Source organism: Macaca fascicularis, chromosome 14, assembly GCF_037993035.2.
Source record: "Macaca fascicularis isolate 582-1 chromosome 14, T2T-MFA8v1.1".
Classification (NCBI taxonomy): domain Eukaryota; kingdom Metazoa; phylum Chordata; class Mammalia; order Primates; family Cercopithecidae; genus Macaca; species Macaca fascicularis.
This window is the reverse complement of record NC_088388.1, coordinates 68,625,681-68,631,617: the sequence shown is the minus strand read 5'-3', so window position 1 is coordinate 68,631,617 and position 5,937 is coordinate 68,625,681. Positions and strand designations below refer to the sequence as shown.

General features: G+C 41.1%; 1 pseudogene; it reads right to left on the bottom strand.

Annotated features, from left to right (window-relative positions):
* Nucleotides 1-3,830: 3,830 nt before the first annotated feature.
* Nucleotides 3,831-4,820, bottom strand: LOC135967258 (olfactory receptor 51I2-like; annotated as a pseudogene).
* Between the last annotated feature and the right edge of the window lie 1,117 nt (nucleotides 4,821-5,937).

Genomic DNA, 5,937 nt, shown 5'->3' with positions numbered 1-5,937 from the left:
AAATCATGAATGAACTTCCATTCACAATTGCTTCAAAGAGAATAAAATACCTAGGAATCCAACTTACAAGGGATGTAAAGGACATCTTCAAGGAGAACTACAAACCACTGCTCAGTGAAATAAAAGAGGACACAAACAAATGGAAGAACATACCATGCTCATGGATAGGAAGAATCAATATCGTGAAAATGGCCATACTGCCCAAGGTTATTTATAGATTCAATGCCATCCCCATCAAGCTACCAACGAGTTACCTTCACAGAATTGGAAAAAACTGCTTTAAAGTTCATATGGAACCAAAAAAGAGCCCGCATCTCCAAGACAATCCTAAGTCAAAAGAACAAAGCTGGAGGCATCACGCTACCTGACTTCAGACTATACTACAAGGCTAGAGTAACCAAAACAGCATGGTACTGGTACCAAAACAGAGATCTAGACCAATGGAACAGAACAGAGTCCTCAGAAATAAGACCACACATCTACAGCCATCTGATCTTTGACAAACCTGAGAAAAACAAGAAATGGGGAAAGGATTCCCTATTTAATAAATGGTGCTGGGAAAATTGGCTAGCCATAAGTAGAAAGCTGAAACTGGATCCTTTCCTTACTCCTTATACGAAAATTAATTCAAGATGGATTAGAGACTTAAATGTTAGACCTAATACCATAAAAACCCATGAGGAAAACCTAGGTAGTACCATTCAGGATATAGGCATGGGCAAAACTTCATGTCTAAAACACCAAAAGCAACGGCAGCAAAAGCCAAAATTGACAAATGGGATCTAATTAAACTAAAGAGCTTCTGCACTGCCAAAGAAACTGCCATCAGAGTGAACAGGCAACCTACAGAATGGGAGAAAATTTTTGCAATCTACTCATCTGACAGAGGGCTAATATCAGAACCTACAAAGAACTCAAACAAATTTACAAGAAAAAAACAAACAACCCCATCAAAAAGTGGGCAAAGAATATGAACAGACATTTCTCAAAAGAAGACATTCATACAGCCAACAGACACATTAAAAAATGTTCATCATCACTGGCCATCAGAGAAATGCAAATCAAAACCACCATGAGATACCATCTCACACCAGTTAGAATGGCGATCATTAAAAAGTCAAGAAACAACAGGTGCTGGAGAGGATATGGAGAAATAGGAACACTTTTACACTGTTGGTGGGATTGTAAACTAGTTCAACCATTATGGAAAACAGTATGGCGATTCCTCAAGGATCTAGAACTAGAAGTACCATATGACCCAGCCATCCCATTACTGGGTATATACCCAAAGGATTATAAATCATGCTGCTATAAAGACACATGTACACGTATGTTTATTGCGGCACTATTCACAATAGCAAAGACTTGGAATCAACCCAAATGTCCATCAGTGACAGATTGGATTAAGAAAATGTGGCACATATACACCATGGAATACTATGCAGCCATAAAAAAGGATCAGTTTGTGTCGTTTGTAGGGACATGGATGCAGCTGGAAACCATCATTCTCAGCAAACTATCACAAGAACAGAAAACCAAACACCGCATGTTCTCACTCATAGGTGGGAACTGAACAATGAGGTCACTTGGACTCGGGAAGGGGAACATCACACACCGGGGCCTATCATGGGGAGGGGGGAGGGGTGAGGGATTGCATTGGGAGTTATACCTGATGTAAATGACGAGTTGATGGGTGCTGACGAGTTGATGGGTGCAGCACACCAACATGGCACAAGTATACATATGTAACAAACCTGCACGTTATGCACATGTACCCTAGAACTTAAAGTATAATAATAATAAAAAAAGAAAGACTTGAATCAAAAAAGAGGGAGATTCCTATCATCAGCATGGCCCTAAGTGCCATGGATTCATCTTTGTCATCAGTGTCTTTATTTTTGCTCATAACTGTGTATAGAATTAGCACATATCTCTTTTTTGTCTCTCTGTATAAATAAGCATAGCTTTCTGGGATGACTTGTGGGATCCCCTGGAGGGAGAGGCAATGGCAGAATAGCTTTTATAGTTTTGCAGCTCTAGGGGTCCCTCTGTTGCTGTTCAAATGGCTCAAAGTAGCACTTTCTTTGAGGCCACTTCTGTGTGTTAGAGCAAAGTCTGGTCCTGGAGGACATTCTGCTTCCTTCTGTTCCAGCCCTAGAACTCCACAGGTTTTGAGAAGCTGTATTTAGCTGTTGCATCACTTTCTTGTGTCTGCTTTCCCTAAGTCCTTTCCTCTACCATCAGAGCCTTCTTTCTCTCTTGTGCAATTGCATCTTTATGTGTTTTAATGTGCTTTTCTTTGGGCTGAGGCTACATCCTTTTGGAAGAGCTTATTTGCTGGACATTTTTGAGATTTTCAAATGCTGAGGATCACCACAGCACTGCTTTATCCTCTTGTGTTTATGAGCACTTAGAGCCTGCAAGTACTGTTCCAAGTTTCACCAATCTCAAAACCATCTGCCCAGATTTTTGCTTAGTATACCGTCCTGTCCAATTAGGGACAATACTTTTCTGTCGTGTGATTTTGCCAAAGATGTCATCTGTAAGTTTTAATTTTGTTTTGCTTTTCTCTCCTGGTTGCTTAATGAGACATTCAGAGGTTGTTTGGGAGTAATTCAAGGCTATACTGCAACTATGGTTAGTAAGTGATCATGTTATTTGATCCCTAGGGCTTTATTTTAGAAAAGTTATTCCATGATCCTATGAGGAAAAAAAAATTATTAGCTCTTGCTTTTTAAAAAGCAATTTTTTTCTTACATGTCTTCATTCCCTAATCATCCATCGGAGTTGAGTTATTCCATGGCCTGTCCACTGCCTGTTTACTCTCCAGTTGAAGTCCACATATCATTCTTTCTAAATCTGCTAAGTGCGTGCCTGCCTGTGTGGTCTGGGTTGTGTTTTCTTGGCATGGTTTTTCAGAGGATTTCTTTCTTTGTGGCTTTAATTCTCTGTAAATTTGCTGACAGCTTTCAGCTATCTCTCCTCTGCACAAGCAGGTGCTTAAGCTTGTTGTCTGGGTTGCTCACTGCAGGACACGAGCCCAGATTTCAGCCAACTATGCGACTAAGCAACCACTGCCACTGAAGCGGACTTGCCACTCCATTAATCAACAACCTCTGTTAGGCTTCGATTTGGAGTTCTCATTAGCTGCCTCTAGTCATTCAGTCCTCTCTGTAGTCATGCCCAAAGGATGACAGCATGTGGCTTTTCCATAAAACATTTTTCTTTGTACTAAACTTCTGAATTCCATGTGTTGTATGGTTTCTATTTTTGTTCCATTTTATAGAACTCTGGAGTATTCTTATTTCAAAAGTGTAAACTTGGTCACAGCTATTATGTATTTTTTAGTTTTTGAGTTTAAAGATATTCAAAATGATTATTTATTTAAATATTCTGGGCTGATATGATCTCAGGTAACATAATCTACATTATAACATATAACTAATGTAGGCATTTGTTTTTGTCTGTTTCTGAGAATAGCTTGAAAGCATAGATGTCACTAGTACATTGGGACAAAAAGGATTCAATTCAAGACTCTCTTTCTTGTTGGGCTGAGAGAAGTCACTTGTGGCAACCTGTGACACAGTTAATTACAACATAAGGCAGCCTGATGTTTTAAGTTACGGGTTGTAGCCTGGCTAACGCATATAACTACTGGCAGGTACACAATTGTAGGTGTATGTCTGGAGGGAGATTGAAAGGCTCCAAAGGACTAACCTGGTACATGCAAACATCAGCAACAACAAAGGACCTCTAAGGCTTTCCGGGACAGTTCTCCTTGATCAGACTTATTTCCCAGTAATATCTTGTGTAGTCTCCTGCGAATCTCCTTAGTCTTGATGGAATAGATAATTGGGTTGAGCATCGGAGGTACAAAGAGATAGACCAGAGACGTGAACTTATGCACATATTCAGGAGCATGCTTCCCAAATTGATGAACCATGGACACACTAACCACAGGCATGTAGAAGATTAGCACAGCACAGACATGTGACACACATGTGTTGCGTGTCTTTAGCCTCTCATCCCTGGAGGCGATGGCCAGCACTGAATGTAGAATGAGCACATAGGAGAGAAAGATGAGCAGTGCATCTACACCAAAGGCAGATATGACAATGAACAGGCCATACATGCTGTTGATGGTAGTGTCTCACAGGGCAGGCGAATCAGGTCTACGTGCAGACAGTAGGAATGGGTCAGTACCACACTGGCCTTGCAGAAAGGCAGCCTCTTCAGGAGGAAGGGAAGTGGGAAGACCATGCAGAAGCTGCGGATGACAATGGATATGCCAATGTGGGCCACACGGGCATCAGTGAGCACTGTGGCATAGCGCAAGGGGTTACAGATGGCCACATAGTGGTCGAAGCTCATGGCCAGCAGGATGCCAGACTCTATCCAGGAGGAAAAGTGGATGAAGAACATCTGGGCCAGGCAGGCATCAAAAGTCGTCTCTGGGGCATGAAAACACACAGCAGCCAGTACAGCGGGCAATGTAGAAAGGACACACCCAGGTCATTAACAGACAAAAGAGACAGGAAGTAGTACATTGGCTGGTGCAAGCTCTGCTCTTCCTTTACGATAAAGAGGATGAGGATGTTGCCCAGGAAGGAAATAGCATAAAGCAGCAGCAGAAGGGCAGCCAGCCAGTGCTCCAGGCCCTTCATCTCTGGGAAGCCTGTTAGAGTGAAGCTGGTAGTACTTGAGATGTTAGTCCCAAAGTCCCCCATCAGGGTTTCTCAGTCACTTTTAGGGAAATCAACCTGGGTGGATTGAGGTGAGATGGTGGGAGAAGTGAAGACTAGGAGTGGCTGATATCTGAAACTAGGAGAGACAATGATGCTTAGATTCCAGTGCCAAAGATTTGGAAAGTTCAGAAAAAAGCAGGACACATTTCAGACCTTCTACAGTCTGGCAACACCCCTAGATCTGTCATGAGTTCCAGGTTTTCCCCCACAGAAATTTTTGACTAATTTTTAGATATTATCTTTTATTTTTCTTGTGTCTATATATATTTTTTACATTGGTTCAAATCTTTCTCTAATGGTAAAAATTGGGTTCCCTTTTCTCTCTACCAGGTCATAGCCATCAGTTTCTTCCATAAGTGAGGTGCACCATGTCCTCCATGAAGTCTTTCCTTAATATTCCCATCCACTGATTGATTCTGTCTTGTGCAAGTGATGACATCTTTTGTGTATATTCTAAGCTGCTTCTCCTCTCTTGCCTACACTCAAGCATTATTTCAGTTCTCTGCCTTTCCTTGTGGCTGGAACCCCTCACTTATTCACCAAGGGTCCAGAATGTCACACTTCTCTACACTTTATTCTCTTGGTTTTGCCCTTCTATATTTTAACATGGATTTTTTTAAATCTCTGTTCAGACCACAGATTCTCAAATTCTGCTGTATGCTAGATTCAATTAAGAAGCATTAAAATATTGCTTTCCTCAGAAGAAACCTACCAATTAATTTTGACACTGTGCAGGTAGAACTTACAAATCAGCATGTGTTTAAACTCACAGGCAATTCCAACATGCAGCCAAGTGTGAGTATCAGGAATGTAGGTGACTCCTATCACCATTCAAATATGTCCCACCCATATTCTTCCCTGAGGATCAATTTGGGGAGTTACTATCATAGGAAACAAACAATCACAAACTTCAGCAAACCTCTTAATTGCCCCCTCATTTCTTCCTAGTAATCACCCATTTTCCACTCACTTTCACAATTAATACCTTTGAAATTATTATCTACCCAAAATGTCCTCCTTGTCTCTGCTCTGAGCCTCAATTATCCCAAATATATGTCTGCTGCCCAGGCTTCCCTTCTCAATATGTATTCATGCAGACAATTTGCAATTGGACTTCCAAATGTAAGAGTTCATTGTCATCCCAAACGTAACGTGTGCAAAATTGAACTTTATGTCAATTACTATGTTTTAT